Below are 15,010 nucleotides of genomic sequence, written 5' to 3' on the forward strand. Positions count from 1 at the left end.
AGACCGCGGAGTCGGAGGGGTCGAAGAGGAAGACATTCTCACGAAGAATACACGAGGCGCTGTGAGTTCTCGAAGCAAACATGTTTGCGGAAAACACGGAACTGAGGCTAATGGTGCTGTGCGTCCTCTTTATAACATCTGGTGACGTCGCCCTCGACGGAGGCCTTCAAGGGACATGACCCGAAGCCATCGACTAAGGACAACCTCTGCCGAAAAAGTTTCCGAAGTGCACAGCTGTGGACATTACATGTCAAAGATATGGAATACGTTGGAGGACACAATCAATTCGAAACATTCTTTTAAATCATATATTTAACAGTTTTAATGCATAGAAAGTTTAAACACAATCATCTTAACCAATGATCTGTTCACATTTGTTGTGAACTATACTGCAGTAGGCAAACCAATACTAGGAGAAGGGAGTAACTCTCCCGATCCTGAAAGTTGAAGTAACTGAAAGCCCATTGATCGAGACACGCCAGGGCAAGGGAGTCATTCCTACTCGCTTTGGTGTGACCTTTATTGGAGTGTGCGTACCAATAGCAGGAGAAGGGAGGCATTCCACTGGTTCCGAAAGTTGGCGGGTGCAAAGGATTGTTGAAACTACAAGCCAGGGGAAGGGAGTCATTCCCCCTGGAAGCTTTTTGCTAAAGAACATTTCTGGGAATACCACACCAAATACCAGGAGAATGGAGTCATTCTCCTGGCGAAGGAAAATTATGTTGGCTTATTCTTTAGTTGTAGTGTAAGGGATAGAAGTAGGTTGTGACACAGGATGGTGGAGTTTAATTTTGACTGTCATTCTGACAGATCCTTTAGTATTAGTTTGAGGAAGGGAAATCCCCCCCCTTAGAAGTTAGGTATAGTGAGGTTTTATTCTTTAGTGATAAATACAAGATATTACCAACCAAAATGCCACCCTTGTCTGTGCATTCTTCTTCCACACCCTCACAGGAGCCAAAATTGAGGTGTACTCGTCATTATATTTAAAGAAGAACTTTTATTTACTACGATAAATTCCCAGTATTGAAAAAAATGGTATCTGAATGCCCCAAGTAGGGTTTATTGCTTGTTGAAATGTATGTACATCCTGATATAATTACTTTTTTTAATAGTTTTTCTTAAATGCAATACTTTTCAGGTAAACAGATCATTAATTAAGTTGTCTGTGTTTAAACATTCTACACATTAAAACTGTTAAATATATGCTTTAAAATAAGACAGTTTTTTGGGTATTTAACCCGACATGAGTGCTTTAGGGTTTCTCATTAAGTGGTAAGGAGCTTTTTCAGTTATGTGTAATGTTTCGGTCCTGTAGCCAGGACTTAACCCTGAGCACCTAAAATTAGTGCAAGTTTTTATTGAGTTTCAATAATTTTACAAACTTTGTTAAAAATAAGGTTGTGCATCAAGACGTTATTATTAATACAAATCAAATTACAACGAGCCCCACATAAGAACTGCTACTGTAGAGACATACCCAAAGGGCATTTGTTTAAATTGGAAGGTACCACCTTGCGTGATAAAGCGGTGTACTTTCTCGAGGTAGGATGAAGCTTAACTTGGTGGCATGCTGCAATAGCCTCAAAACCCTGGGGCGTCAGCATTCAAAGTGAAATAGACCATTTACTTTTGGTAAAGGATAATGGTCTAAAATTACCTATTTGTTTAATACTCTCATGTCCACACAACCTGATCAGACCGAAAGTCTTGAAAGAGACAACCAAATGACCATGCCATTCTGCCTCCATCACTCTCTCAATTATGTAAGCTTTTAGTCACCTTTGCAGTTGCTTAGACACCGGTCTCCAATTAAAACATTTAATTGTGAACATTGTACTCCCTATTTTTTTGAAGTTGAAAGAGAAGAACAAGTTACTTACCAACTGATAACGTTCTTTCAATTGGATGTTCCTCCAACGTATTCCCCATCTTAGATGTATTCCATCCAGCTTTAGCTGCTTCGGAAACATTTTTTCGGCAGAGGGCGCCGTGCATCGATGTTGTCGAGTCGATGGTCCCTCGAAGGCCTCCGTCGAGGGTGACATCGGGTGTATAATTAGCATGCGCAGCGCCAGTTGGCCTCAGTTCTGTTTTCCCCCTTCATTATTGATTTTTCACTGTGTAGACTGTGCCGGCAGACAGGTATTTGCCTTGCCAGAGTTGGAGTGGCAATACCGGGAATGGGAGGGCGATGAGGAATACGTTGGAGGAACATCCAATCGAAAGAACGTTACCAGTTGGTAAGCAACTTGTTCTTCGAGTGGATTGTGTCCTCCAACGTATTCCTCATCTTAGATAGACTCCCAAAGCAGTACGGACAATTCCTCTGGAGGAGGGGTTAGATTTTTCGATACCCTTAGATGGCTGAGTATAGTACTGCTTTTCCAAAATTAAACTGCTTAGAATGGGAAGCATCCAGGCTATAGAAATTTGAAAAAGTATGCAGCGAGGACCAAGTTGCTGCTTCACAAATGGACCTTATAGGAACACCTCTTTGTAGGGCTGTTGAAGAGGCGATGACTCTGGTGGAATGAGCCCTTAGACCTTCTGGTGGGTCTTTTCGTGCTAATGTGTAGCATTCTGAAATACAAAGCACAATCCAGCGTGATATTGTTTGCTTTGTCAGTGACTGACCCAATTTCTTTACTGTGTAGCCAATAAACAGTTGATTGTCCACTCGAAGCCTAGAAAGCCTCGAAATGTAAAAGCTTAAAGCTCTTTTCGGATCCAACCTTGTAATCTTTCCTCCTCCTTACTAGGATGAGGTGGAGGATAAAATGCGGGCAATACACTTTTCTGACTTAAATGAAAATCAGATATCACTTTTGGTAAAAATTAGGGTTTAACCCACCCTCAACACAACTCTGTCCTTATGGAACACAGTATAGGATGGCCCAGAAGACAGTGCCTGCAATTCGCTCACTCTTCTTGCAGATGTTAAAGCAACTAGGAAAACAGTTTTCCATGTCAGTAATCTTAATGGACAAGTGTGCAAAGGCTCAAAAGGAGCACACATTAAGAATTTTAGGACCAGATTAAGATCCCAAATTGGTACTTGGAAAGGATAAGGAGGAAACACATTGGTGAGTCCTTTCAAGAATTGTACTATCAAAGGAATTTTGAAGTAGGGGCATTCTTCAGACGAGCGCCTGAAGATGGAAAGCGCTGCAAGATTACCTTTAATGGTTCCAACATTTAGACCTCTGTGTGCTAGGGTCAGGAGGAAGGACAGTACTTCCGGAATAGAACATAGAAAAGGATCGACTTTCTTTTCTCTGCACCAGTTGCAAGACAGTACTTCCGGAATAGAACATAGAAAAGGATCGACATTCTTTTCTCTGCACCAGTTGCAAAACTTTTTCCAATGGCAATGGTATAGAGACTTTGTTGCTGGCCGTCTTGCCGAAAGCAACACCTCCATAACGTCATCTGGAAGGTTCCAATCCCTGTATCTCAGCCTTTCAGATATCAAGCGTGAAGGTTCAGCGTTTTGACCTCTGGATGGAGAGCCTGACCTTCCATTTGAGAGAGAAGGTTCTCTCTATGAGGAAGACTTACTGGGAGACAGATGGACATGTCTAGAAGGTCCGGGTACCACGTTCTCCTGGCCCAATCTGGGGCAATTAGGATAATGTGGCTCCCGAAGCGTCTCAGACTCCCGATGACCTGAGGAATGATGGGAATCGGAAGGAAGGCGTACAATAGTGGGAAATTCCACTCCACCACAAACGCGTCCCCCAGGGCTTCTCTCGGGGGAAATTCCCTTGAGCAATACCTTTCGCACTTCCGGTTGATTCCGGTCGCAAATAGGTCCACTTGAGGGGTTCCCCAAAGGGCGAAGATCTCTTGAATGACTTCCTGAGCCAGTTCCCATTCGTGGGACACCGTGCTCTCCCTGCTCAGAGCATCTGCAGTCATAGTCTCTTCCCTGGCTAGGAGAACTGTCGTTAAAGAGATTCCTTCTTGAATTGCCCAAACAAGAGTTGCACTGCCTCTCTGCACAGAGGTAGTGACCCTACACCTCCTCTTTTGTTTAGATAATGCATGGCCACTGCGTTGACTGTCCTTATCAGGACATTTTTCCTCTGACAGATGGCAGGAAAGCTTTCAGTGCTAGTCTGATTGCTCTCAGCTCCAGAAGGTTGATGTGTAGTTTGGACTCCGATGGAGACCAACGACCGCTGACTGTCAGATGGCATGAGCTCCCCACCCCTTAAGTGAGGCGTCCATCACTACTGTGATCTCCGGCCATGGTTGCCAAAAAAGTTCTCCTTTCAGGATATTCTCTGAACAAGTCCACCATAGAAGATCTTGACGAACCTTGTTCGAAATCTGGAGAAGATCCGTCATTCGATCTGAGAACTGGGACCATTGAGTCTTTAGAGCCCATTGAAGGGATCTCATTCTCAGACGTGCCTCTGGCACCAGAAAGATGCATGATGCCATGAAGCCGAATAACCTTAAGAAGTCATAGGCCTGAAGATTTTGGGCATTTTGGAATTTGGAAACCATTTGAAGAATGTCTTGAGCCCTCGACCTGGGAGGCAAGCTCTTTCGCAGGGATGTGTCTAAAACAGCTCCTTTATATTGGAGCCGTTGAGAAGGTGTCATTTGTGACTTCTTGAAATTTAGGGAGAAGCCCAGTCTGGAGGAAGGGACAGGTGACTTTCAGGTGATCTAGTGCCTGTTCGGCAGAACGTACTCTGATCAGCCAATCGTCCAGGTAGGGGTAGACGTGAATCCCCCCTCTCCTGAGGTGCGCTGCCACCACCATCAGTTTGGTGAAGACCCTCGGGGCGGAGGTCAATCCGAATGGCAGGACTCGAAACTGATAGTTTGAGTCGCCAACTACGAACCTCAGGTATTTTCTGTGGTTGAGATGAATCGGCACATGAAAATAAGCATCCTGCAGGTCCAATGACACCAACCAATCCTGAAGTTGAAGGGCCTGAAGAAAGGGTAACCATCTTGAACTTGTCCTTCCCGAGGAACTTGTTCAAGTTTCTAAAGTCCAGGATGGGTCTCAGTCCTCTGTCCTTTTTGGGGATCAAAAAATACGGTGAGTACCATCACTTGTTCTTCTCCGCTGCAGGTACCGGTTCTATAGCACCTTTCTCCAGCCGGGTTAAAACTTCCTGCTGTAGGAGCGGGTCTGAAAACTTCAAAGGGTGTCTCCTTGGTGGATTGCTTTGAGGTTGCGTTAGAAAAGGAAGGCAGTAACCTTGGGCTATTATTTCTAGAGCCCAAACATCTGAAGTAATGGCTCGCCATTCTTGCAGATGCTGTGACAGCCTGCCTCTTACAGGTGTCTTGTGATGCAAGTCCTCAAAGTGGTTTGTGGCGGTTGCTGCATCCACTGATGGCAAAGAGGCTGTAGCTGGAGCTGGCTTTGCACGTTTTGCTCGTCCACCGCAAGTGGCCATTCTCTGGCCCCTTTGACTGGTCATTCCTCTCGCCTTTCCATATGAGGAGTAGTAACAATAGGATTGTCCCCTCCAAGATTGACCTGGTGCACAAAAAGGCTGAGGTTGCCTGATGTCAGCTCCCAAAGACTTGGCAGCTGCCTTTGAGCTCTGCAACCTCTGAAGGCTCTCGTCAGCCTTGCTGCCAAAAATGTGAGACCCGTCAAAGGACATGTTCGGGAGACAGTTCTGCACGTCTGGTACAAAACCCTACTTCCGTAACCATGCAAATCTGCGCATTACCGTGCTAGTGCCCATGGACCTGCTCACACTATCTACAGTGTCCAGCCACCCTATTTTGCAAGGCTATGTGAAAAGGTAGAATTGGGTCTTCAGTAGGACCATGAACAAATATGTCTGTTAGATCATCTTGGATGAATTGGGCTGGAGGTCTGGCCCATCCTAAATAATCTATTACCTTTGTCATTAGCTGACGGTATGGTGGACTAGCATGTTCTCCTGGTTCTGGTCTACCAAAGTCATTTTCAGGAGATATATCAATACCACTTGCATTGTGCAGTGATTCAACCAAATCCCTCATCCTGCTTTCTTCTGAAATCAGGCATTCCAGGACATTTGGGGTGCCATATTCTAGCCCAGTAGGTACATTCTCCTCATCAGATTTCTCCTGTTCCTCAAAAAATGAGGTCAGAGACTTGAAGAACTCTTTCCTAGGAAGAGGTTTGAAAACCTTTTCTGGGAGAGGTGGAGGAGGAGTATTAATGGGCCCTGAAGGGATTACAGGTCTTGTAGCCTTCTCTTTCCCTTTTTCTGGCTGATTTTGCCGAACTGGGGGTTTTGGCATAGAGGGCTTCGGGGTCGACGTCGACAAAGGCGTCGATAGTGTCGGCGTAATACCAGTCTTCAACGGCGCCAGCTTCGATGGCGTTGAGGCACTCTTCGAAGACTTGCCCTTCGAGGTGTGTTCGGTCTCGGACGGCGTCGGTGACCTCGAGTTGTCGACTCGAGCGGCTTTTTTCGCTCTGAGTCCTAGAAGGTTCTCCATCCTTCCTCTTTTGATCACCCGGGGACGAGGGCGCGCGAGTATCAGAGCGATGACGCTCCCGGGCCGGCTTCCAAGGAAGGCGCGGACTGAGGCTTCGCTTTCTCGAACACCTCCATCATTTTGACCCTGAATGCTTCCCATTCTTCGGATGATAAATGTTTAGTGGGACATTTCATCCTTTTTGGGGATTTGTCCGAAGACTAGGTGGACCTGTGGCGTCGTTTTTTCGATTTTTTCATCGAAGACGACGAGCGATGGGAATCACTTCGGACCGGGACCGATGCCTTTCGCGTCGAGGAGATTTCTTCTCACGGGACCTCGACTCGACGTGACGCTAGAAGCTTTACAGTCGGATTTGTGACCTGCACCTGTAGTTTTCCCCTCCTTTCTCGCAAGGCCTTCCCTGTCATCGCCGGACACTTCGTACAGGTCTCCATGTCGTGGCCTTCTCCTAGGCACCACAAACACTCTCAGTGCAGGTCTGTGATCGACATTTTTGAACCGCACGACTTGCACTTTTTGAAACCCGATCTCGGGGTCGTGGTCGGCGTCGATGACGAGGACATATTCGATATTATTTGCTATTCTCACAGAACTCGAGGCACGCTGAATCTCCGAAGCAACATATACTGTGGAAAAACGGAACAGAGGCCAATGGGCGCCGCACGTGCTACTTATACACCCGATGACGTCACCCTCGACGGATGCCTTCGAGGGACCATCGACTCGACATCGACACACGGTGCCCTCTGCTGACATTTTATTTCCAAAACAGCTAAAGCTGGATGGAATACATCTAAGATGAGGACTACATTGGAGGACAAAATCCACTCGAAATGATCTTTTAGGGAGTCACTAAGTAGCTACCATTCGCAAGTTTTTTTTTCTAAGATGAGTAATGTATTTTAATTCTAAAATAGACATCTCTGTGTTAACCACACTTGATTGCACTTAATAATGCATGCACTTTAACAAAGGTCGGTTTACATTTCTGTGAACAAAACAAACATTAAAGAAAGCAATATGATAAATCACAGCTAACTATTGAACAAAAAGCACACTACTGAGTATAGAGCGCTCAAAAGGTAGGCCTCTATCATGCACTGCATTAGCAATTTGCTCCAGATTTTGTTTTTCTCTTGTAAGAGGATCCATTACACTTCAAATCGTTTTTCTGCAAAAACATTTGGATCCAGATTTTAAAAATTGCAGTTACTGATTCAAAGTCTACTGACAGAAGGCCGGTTTGCTCAAAAGCAGAAAGTCCTGTTATTTCTTCAACTGCATTAATCTTGATAACTTAATTGCGATATCACTTTCAGACAGGTGCCCCAGTTGTGGTAGGAAAATAGCAAAACACCCCAAGGATACTGTATCATGCACTGTGTCAGAAAACCATTGTTCTGAGGACTATATAGATTGAAAAACATTTCTAAAAAAGACCAAGACTAATCCTTTTTTAAAAAGAGATAAACAAGTTACTTACCCCGGTAACGTTCTTTCGACTGGATGTTCCTCCCACGTATTCCTCATCTTTAGATGTCCCTTCCATCATCTGCTGCTTCGTCGTGGTCGACTCGATGTCCCTTGAGGGCCTCCGTCTCGAGGTTGACATCATCAATGGTATAAATCACATGCACCTCACCCGTTACTTCAGTTCAGTTTTTATGCCTTCTTCCCACAGGAAAACAGGCATTAGCGTGGTCAAACGAGATCAGACGCTGAAGGAACGCAAGGTGTAATGCACGGAAATTCTACTGCGGGATAGGTTGGCAGTGGCAATGAGGAATATGTGGGAGGAGCATCCAGTCGAAATAACGTTACCAGGGGTAAGTGACTTGTTCTTTGAATGGATTGTGTCCTCGCACGTATTCCTCATCTTTAGATAGACTCCCTTAGCAGTATGAAAATTGAAAGAAGGAGTAAGAATTTCCAGGAAAGACAAATAGGTCTCAATGTTTGTCATGAATGGAGCATAGGACATCCTTTCCAAATCTCGCCTCCTGGCCTGAAACAGAGTTGAAGCAGTAGTACTTTGTGAAGCTATGCACAGAAGACCAAGTGGCTTGTCACACAGATGTCCTCAATTGGCACACCTCTATTTAAGGCAGAAGTAGCCATGCCCCTTGTGGAGTGAGCTAATAGACCTTGTGGAGGATCCTTCGCTGCTAGTTTACAACATTCTGTGATACACAGAATTATCCACCTGCATAACGCCTCTTTAGTGACTGCCAGACATAATTTATGCCAAGTGTAACTGATACAGTTGGTCATCCTGCCTTAGTTTAGTAAGACGTGCAATGTAGATGCTCTGAGCTCTTTTAGGATCTAGTCTGTGCGGACATATGTTAAAGCGGTTAATAGGAATTGAATTGATATTTTATTTCTATTGCGCTCATGCACAAGTGTATCAGAGCGCGACAAGGCAAGGGAAGGTGAACAGGGGAGAACAAAAACAACGGTCTTACTAGGCCCAGTGACATTGAGAACACGCAAGTGCATGGGGGAGGGAAAAATTGCATGGGAGAGGGGAGAAATGGAGAGTGCAGAGCAGAGGAGAAACAAATAAAAAAAAATAATAATTAATGAAAGCAACGAACAATGGTAGTGCAGCCAACAAGTGGCAAGTGCTGGGTTTAATGCAGCAGACAGGGTAGGTCTGAGAAGTGCAGGGAAAAAAAGGGAGGGGGAACTGTATGGGTACAGATACAGACCGCAGTGCAAGGGGTGGCCCGGAGGCAGTGCAGGAGGGTGGCAGGGTGAGCAGGTACCTGGGCACGGAGGACAGAGGGTGGGCAGGAGCATGGTGCCGAGATAGAACCGATCAGCAGGGGAGAGGGGGGAGAAGGCAGAAGCAATGAGGAAGGTCTTGAGGTGCCTCCAGAACAGGAGATGGTAATCCTCAAATTTTAGAGTTGCAGGAAGGCTGTTCCAGAGGGAGGCCCGTTAGGAAAGATTTAATAATTGTATGCAATTTTCCCTCAATGTGTACACCCCCAAACTTTTTGCTTTTTAGACACCATAGACTGATTTTGTCAGAGAAGCACAGCCTTCAGCTGCACTCCCTCTGGGCTTTCGCTCACTTTTTATGGGGAAACTGACATGCCCTTAAGACAGTCAGTACTGGGAGACTTTGTTTTCCTTAGTCCTTTACCATGTTGCAACTTTTGTGCAACATGTAACAAGGACACAATGTACGTACCAGTACAGTCTACTTGGGTCTGTAGTCATTTCCAAAGGCCCTAGACACACCCGATGGACTTTTTGTGAGATGTGCAGATGTGTCATGGAAAGGACTGGTGGCAGCTATCTTTTCGCATTATTTTTAACCCTTTCCTGCCAGGTTAACCGCATTAACCACGTATGGCACAAATAGGTGGCCTGGCTCCAAAATGGCCATGCCACGAGGTTCTTTGTCCTGTCCTTCGGCCATCTTGCCCCTTCAGCTTCCCCAGGGCGAGTCGACCCGGTCTGTCCTTCTTTGGTCATGCATTTTCCCGCGAAACACAATGCTTTCGCGGGCTTCTGCATGCCTTGTGTGTGCGCCTCCAGGATGTGGGCTGGACTGTCCGAGTCCAATACACATCTTGGGTGCCAGAGAGTCTGGAGTGCCCTGAATGACTGGGACGAACGTGGTCTGTGATTGGTCCACGTATGGAGTGTGTGTTTGTGAGCAGATCTCCCATTGGGTCCTCTTCGTTTTGGCGCGAAGGGATCTTTGGATAAGAGAATGCCAAAAACACCCATAACCATGACGATCTCTGGAGTTCTCTCTGAACGAAGGATATGATCCAAGTATCCTTAAACTATGAAGCTGCGTCGAGGAACTGCTGGTGACCCGCTGGAAGGTTTGGCACCCTGAGCCTGCTGTCGTCCCGTGGGACCCAACTGGATCTGGTCATCCTAGAAGGTCTGCGAATAGTGGGACCAACTATTCTCGGCACTTTCATCAAAACCTGCAAGTAAGCTTTCTCAGAAGTGTCCCTAGGCCAACCAGTGGACCGACCAGCTTACCCAGTTGCTTTGCTCTGTCACCGCCGCCGTTTCGAGGAGGCCCTCGAAACTTGGTAAACAGCTAGCTCTGTGTCCATGGCACCCTCACACCGAATTTGGTACACTTGACGTTCCCCGGTCTGAAGTGAGAAGAGTGTGCCAGGACCAGAGCATACGCGGCTACAGTGTTGCCCTGCCGCGGCAACAACCCTGCATTTGTGACCCTCTTTCCCCTGAAACCTGCTGCAGTGAAACCAGGTCGATTCATCCACCCGGAGCCGAGAAATCGCCACTGTCCTGTTTTGAATCCTCACTGTATCTCAGGAACTGAAAGCCGCAGAGACGTCCTTTTTATCGCGTTCGAAACTGCAAGCAAAGTGGCCTGAACTGGCGCAGTTTGGGTCCGAGAGCGCCTGGGACCGGTGAGTACCTCTAACACCAACCGGTGACCCCTAGCGCCAGAGTCCCTTTTTACGCACGAGTGACCCCTGAGGGTCCCTCTCCTTTCCAGTGCTAGAGCGAACTAGCAACTCCATCCCGCTCTCTGGAACTGCCTCTGCCTTCAAGTGGAGGTCCTCCCTGAATAGTTTTCTTCATCGCCTCATCCACCTTCCTGAGCTGCTAGAGACCCCTGAATAGACCCTGTTTTGCCCATTGGAACAACCGCGTGCACTTGCATTGCATGTACTTTTGAGCACAAGGCCCCTCTCCTTAGTATTCGGAAGGGTACCTGGTTACTGCCTTGCTCTGCCCAGGTCGGTACAATAATATCAACAAACGATGAGCAAGGTCAGGTCGATCTCTGCTGAAGAGTAACCACTGCTACACCCTGAGTGGGTAACCCCTTGTGTGGGTGGTCACAGAATTCTCATGAAACTGTTCTTCTGCACAAAAGGGTTTTATTTTGAAGTGCAGTGGTGTAGTAATACACTGGTATTTTTCAAACACATAGACCATTCACATTTGAGGACATACAAAGTGTAGTACCTAAGTACGAATGATCAAGTAGTCAATATTTGAGACATCTACTTGTATAGTTTGTTCATTCGCTATAGGTTTCTTGGAAAGGAAGCTTAGAGAATTCAGTGGAATCATAGACAGGTAGGGGGCCCATAGAGTATGGGCACAATCAAAAGTTGAAGAACAACATATAATACATGTCAACACAACAGTGTTTCGGCCATTTTGCGTGGAGCTAGGTGAGCTCTAATGGTGTAGGCCTTCATCAGGACAGGAGTGTCTTTACGAGTGGAGGGTCCTATGTGGTCGAATCCGAGGAGCTTAGTGGCTCAGATTAAGAGTTGAAAGGATCCACTTCTTTAGGATGCAGTCGTCATCTTGTCAACAGGCACGGTCACGCCTATTGCCAGTGCATTCAGCTGCCAAGATCGTTGAAGCAGCAGTGTGTCGTCTCGGATGTCCACACTTGCATCCTCGACATCCGGTATTGGTTGAAAAGCCAGGCGAGAGGTTAGACTCCTGGGGAACTCTACAGGTAGAGAGGAAGATGGATGATAGGAAGGACCCAAGTTGGACCTGGGAGAATCGATCAGAGAGGAAAGAGGTCAGGCAGGCCAGAGCCTGATCAGTGATACCCAGGTTGTCACGGAGACGGTTGAGCAGGATGGTACGGTTGGCTGTGTCGAAGGCAGAGGAGAGATCGAGTAGGATGAGGACAGAGGGAATGTTAGAGTCAAGGTTGGAGAGCAGATCCTCACATATGTTCAGGAGAGTAGTTTCGGTGCTTTTGCCAGATCTGAAGCCAGACTGATGGTCATGGAGACAGCCAACAGAATCAGAATGAAGGTTAAGCTGAGAGATGGCTTTGTCTTTGAAGGATTGTCTTCAGTGTCAGTAGCCTCAACGGGCAGGAGTGAAGAGGCTTAAACGGAGCACACATGAGGAACCTTAAAACTAAACTGAAATCCCAAATAGGGACCAGAAATGGAACTCGAGGGAACACATTTGTAAGACCCTTCAGAAATTGAATAACCAGCAGCATCTTGCAGAAAGACATTTCTTCAGACGCACACTTAAAAATTGGAAGCGCTGGCAAGTACTCCTTGAGCGTACCAATCTGGAGCCCCAGATTAGCTCGATGCAGTAGGAATGGCAACACCATTTGTGTGCCACATTGAAAGGATTCACATTCTTATCTCTGCAACAGCTGCAGAACTCATTCCAACGGCAGCGATACAGAGACTTTGTTGCTGGCCATCTGGCCGAAAGCGTAACTTCCATCACATCTTCTGGCAGGTCCCAATACTTGTATCTCAACCTCTTGTGAAGGATGAGTGTCTTGACCTCTGGATGGAGAACCTGACCCTCCTCTCGTGAGAGAATGACCTCTCTTTGTGGAAGACGAATTGGAGGGCAGATGGACATGTCCAGAAGGTCCGGGTACCACGTCCTCCTGGCCCAATCCGGAGCAATTAGGATCATGGATTTCCCAAACTTTCTAAACCTCCTGATGACTTGAGGAATGACGGTGACTTGTGGAAATACGCACAGGAGTGGAAACTCACAGTCCACTACAAACGTGTCCCCTAGAGCTCCTCTCGGGAGAAATCCCGTGGAGCAGAAAAGCTTGCATTTCTGGTTGACACTGAACGCAAATAGATCTTCTTGAGGTGTTCCCCAAAGGGTGAAGAGCTTGTGAAGGACTTCCTGAGCTAGTTCCGACTCATGGGAGACTATGCCCTGCCTGCCTTGCCTGCTCAGAGCGTCTGCCACCGTGTTCACCTCCCATGCTAGGTGAACTGCAGAGAGAGAGATTCCTTCTTGAATTGCCCAGCACCTGAGCTGCATTGCGCAAAACCTGATCTAGATCTGGCATCTTTCCCGAAAGCAGAGCACTGGGACCTGAGGGCCCAATGGAGGGACCTCATCCTTAGATGAGCCACTGGAACCAGAAAAAAGCAGGATGCAATGAGGCAGAGGAACCTCAAAAAGTCAAAGGACGGAAGATCCCGGGCATTCTGTTATTTTGTGACCATCTGGAGAAGTTGTTGAACCCTCATCTCGGGTGGCAAGGCTTTCCCTGAGGATGCAGCCACGACTGCTTTGATGAACTAGAGCTTTTGAGATGGTATCATGTGGGACTTCTTGAAATTGAAGGAGAAGCCCAGTCTGTGGAGAGAGTGGAAGATTATGCTGATATGTTCCAGGGCACGTTTGGGAGAACGAGCCCTGATCAGCCAATCGTCCAGGTAGGGGTACACAAGAATCCCCTCTCGCCTGAGACTCGCTGTCACCACAGCCATCAACATGGTGAAAACCCTGTGGCGGAGGTCAGCCTGAATGGCAGAACCGTAAACTGATTATGAGAACCACCAACGACAAACGTCAGGTACTTTCTGTGCTTGTGATGGATAGGCATATGAAAGTAAGTATCCTGAAGGTCCAATGACCCCATCCAATCATGACGCTGGAGGGCTGAAGGATCTGTGAAAGGGTAACCATTTTGAATGTGTTCTTCCTGAGTACAAAGTCCCAAATGGGTCTCAATCCTCCGTCCTTCTTGGGAATCAAAAAGTAAGGGGCGTACCACCCTTTGTTCCTCTCCGTCACAGGTACTGGTTCTATAGCACCTTTCTCTAGCAGACTGAACATGGCCTGAAAGAGGAATGGATCCAGAATTTTGTATGAGTGACTCCCTGGTGGATGCGCCTTCTTAAAAAGTGGAGGCAGTAATGCTGGGCTACTGTTTACAAAGCCCAAGCAGCTGAAATAATACCCCACCATTCTTGCAGATGCTGAGTGAGTCTGCCTCCCACTAGGGTCTTGTGGATTAAGGCCTCAGAGTGGATTTGAGGCAGCCAAAGCAGTGGCTGAGGGTAAAAAAGCTGTTGCTTGGGCGGCCTTGGCAACTCTTCCTCGTCTACCATGAGGACATTTCCTTTGACTGGACAGTCCTCTCACTCTTCTAAATGAGGAGTAGTAATGAAAGAACCTTTTGTGGTGGTGGCCGTCTGAGGACCACAACATCGATGGCATCAACCTCAAGACAGAGGCCCTCAAGGGACATTGGGCCTCATTCCGAGTGTGGCGGTTGGAAAACAAGGGTGCCGTTAAACTCACCGGCACCCTTGTTTCCAGACCGCCATAGGACAAGTCTGCCTGCAGGGGTCATAGCGCCCGGCAAATGTGACCCTGCCGGCACTTTAAACTCTGATAGGCAGAGTCATCACGGAAGCACCGGCACCGTTAGCAATGGTGCCGGTGCTTCAGTCTCCCCACTCCCATGGAGTCTCCCACGGGAATGGGGAGTTACCGAATCTGCCGCCGGACTTCCCGCTCCGCCAGGACTTGTAATGTCCCGGTGGCACCGTAAAGTCAGGCGGCGGAGAAGGTGCTTCCGGGTTGGCGGCAACCCATTACCTCCGACCTCAGAATGAGGCCCATTGAGTCGACCAGGACGACGCACAGCGCCCTATGTCGAAATCTTTTTCTGAAGCAGCTTACGTCAGAAGAGAGATATCTAAACATGAGGAATATGTGAGAGAACACAATCCATTCAACATATCCCTTTATGCAAACGTCCCCA

The 15,010-nt window shown here is 47.2% G+C and overlaps 1 protein-coding gene across 1 annotated transcript in view; it reads right to left on the reverse strand.

Annotated features, from left to right (window-relative positions):
* The window catches only part of SMC1B (structural maintenance of chromosomes 1B), a 2,377,846-nt gene that overhangs the window by 875,555 nt on the left and 1,487,281 nt on the right, over positions 1-15,010 (reverse strand). The window lies entirely within an intron of this gene.

The sequence above is a fragment of the Ambystoma mexicanum genome, chromosome 12 (genome assembly GCF_040938575.1).
Source record: "Ambystoma mexicanum isolate Mex_15411 chromosome 12, UKY_AmexF1_1, whole genome shotgun sequence".
In the NCBI taxonomy this organism is placed as follows: Eukaryota; Metazoa; Chordata; class Amphibia; order Caudata; family Ambystomatidae; genus Ambystoma; species Ambystoma mexicanum.